Source organism: Pterocles gutturalis, unplaced genomic scaffold (assembly GCF_000699245.1).
Source record: "Pterocles gutturalis isolate BGI_N339 unplaced genomic scaffold, ASM69924v1 scaffold48396, whole genome shotgun sequence".
Classification (NCBI taxonomy): Eukaryota; Metazoa; Chordata; class Aves; order Pterocliformes; family Pteroclidae; genus Pterocles; species Pterocles gutturalis.
Genome location: NW_010104769.1, coordinates 5,665 through 8,496, shown reverse-complemented (window position 1 = coordinate 8,496; position 2,832 = coordinate 5,665).

Genomic DNA, 2,832 nt, shown 5'->3' with positions numbered 1-2,832 from the left:
TGAATTAATGCTGTTTATTTTGTTACAAGTAATCTCTAGCCAAAAGTTGAATGCAGAATAGTTATAAAAAAAGAAGCAGCCATCAAATGCGAAACTTTTGTATTCATTCCAGAAAAAAATAAAAAATCTCTGCAATGAGTTTTTATTACTAAAAAACTTGCAATTAGTATTTGCAAAATGTGACTCAGTGTTTCTCAGAATTTTTAGTCCATTTTCTTTAAATATATGAATTAATGTAGTTCTCTGTTTGTTTTTGAAGTTTAATTTAATGATGCTTTGAGGAGACAGATTGAATACTGCAAGCCCCTAAATATTTATTCCAGACTTATGAAACTATTTTTTAAATGTAAAGCAACCATTTTAGTAATGTGAGAACAAAGAAAATTCACAAATTAGCCTAAAAATCAAACAATGACAAATAAGTAAAAGGAACCTAAAATTCAGGTCTGAAGCCTTTTCACAAAACCAACTTCTTTTGTTTGCAAATTATAGCACATGAAATGATTGTCTAGCATTTTAGATAAAAGACTGGAAGGTTGGTTTTATTTAGGATTAGAATAACTACTGCTTTTTCTAATCTGTTTCTTTCCCAGGCTTTGAACTGGAAAAACTCATGTACAGTACCTACATTTTTAAAGGTTCTTACTTTCAGGTTAATCTTTTCAGGAACTGGTAATGATTCATGAAAAGTTTTTACACGTAGCCTAGCAAGAGATTCACCACTGCTTATACTTTTTCCATATGTCCTGCTGTCAAACAAAAAATATCCTTAGATTAAAAATTAACTTACTCTGTTTTGTTCCCTTTCAAAATGAAACCTGTCTGCATGTATGATTACAGTGGGCTAGTTCAGCAGCCTGCAGTAAGCACTGCATCCTCCATCAGGGGAGTTAAAAGAACAGATGAATTTCCAGAAAACAGTTATCTTCTCGCAGGCAGTTTCCCTTGCAGAAAACACGCATCTTCAGCTCACAAAGGCACTGCAATGCCACTTCCACTGCAATGTAGTTAGACAAGAATCTCACTTTCCTGACTTATTTTATTCTCTCTTCCTAGCAATGCAGCCAAAGATATTACTGTCATTGCAGCTTAAGTTCCTATCAATGTTAGTTGAAATATAAGCAACTTTTCACCCCCCACTGATAAATTGCAAAATGTTAAGTGCACTGCCCATTTTACAGATGGGTAGATCGCAGCTAATAGAGGCTCAGCCTTGTTTAATATTGCTCTTCCTAAAAAGAAGATGAAGCAGATAAAAACCCCGTAAACAATAACAGTTGATCCACAACAACTTCTGCCCCTCAGACTGTGTCAAGCAGCACACTAGGTAAGAACAAAGCAAATGTATGATGTGTGCAATATAGGTGTCCAGAGAAATCCCTCGAATTTGGAGATTCCCCCTAAGACAAACTGAGTGTGGGCACAGAGATTCAGCTGAACAGATCCTATTTCAGGGCTGCAACCTAAAAAGATATGATTAAATTGTAACAAAGCATTTTGAAAAGGGATTTTACAGCTTTGAACTATCTTTCAAGTGTTGCTTATATAATTCTTGTTATCAAGCCTGATCCAAATAACCTCAATAAAATCAAAAGAAGAATTTTCACTGGGCTGTGAATCTTTTCCTATGTTTAACATACCTCTGCATTTATTATTTTTAAACGACTGCACCAAATTGCAGTCCTTGGCTGTGAACCATCAATTATAGAACAACTGGACTGAAAACAAAAGGATTTACTTACATAAACCCTGCCTGACAGTGAAAAAAAATTAAGGCAGGAACATTGAATTTGGGGTTTTTTAATGTATTTTGGCTTTTGCATCACTCAGCACTAAACTTTTCCTGGGTATTATCTGTTTGAACATTTTCCTACTAAATGCTAGCTTGTTCCTTATGCTAATATAAATAGCTTTTGCTCCTGCATTTTATTCCTCCTTAATACCATAGAAAGTAATGGTATTATTTTAGTATTTCAGTTCCTGGAGAGTTAATGGCTCTGACTCTGGAAGAAAACAAAACAAAACACAGGTGCAATCCTTTTTTAAAAATAGGATTTAAACAGAATAAAATCCACAATTTGTTAGGCAGATTAAACACCATAATTATGGTGATAGGTTTCGACATTTCCCTAGACTTTCTCAGAGGCACTGGCTGCTTCAAAGCCCTGTATATAACCTGATTAATAAACATAGTTAATCCCCCCCCTTAACCCCTCCCCCAGCTTTGGCAACCCTGGGACCAGGACAGACTGATTTTGCTATAAGCTTTTTTTTTTCCCCTCCTGAAATTCAGTTATCTAGCCAGACTTTTGTTAATATATGGTTTGAAATTGTGTGCTGATACTAGTTACTCCCCTGGACCTTTAAGCTCTGCTAATGCACCTTTCAGCATTGTACTCTTCCTGATGGTTACTTGATACACCCTGGGAGAAGTGACACCTCTTATAGGAGCTGCTGGGTTTTCCATGTTCCTTCTCTTCAATACTTTCTCAGATGCCAAAAGCCAGACAGATTATTCCTTCCTCAGCAAGCAGAATAGCTTCTCATCTGTTTTCCCGGCAGCTGTATTTTACCTAGCTTGTAGCATGCCCTCTGTCTAAGCAGACAAGGACCAGCGATGGTCAGCACCGATACCCTTCACAGCCCCTGGCAGCACCAACTCTGCCTCCCGGTTTCTTTGGCTGATCTTCAGCCGTTGTAGAAATTACCCCATTTCAGCCATACTGTGGCGAACCGCCATGTCGTTGTAAAGCGAGCTCAGACCTTGGTGATCTGAAATTACGCGTTGGTGGAATGTTGTTTCCAGGCATTTTCAGCCATGCTAAGGGCTTA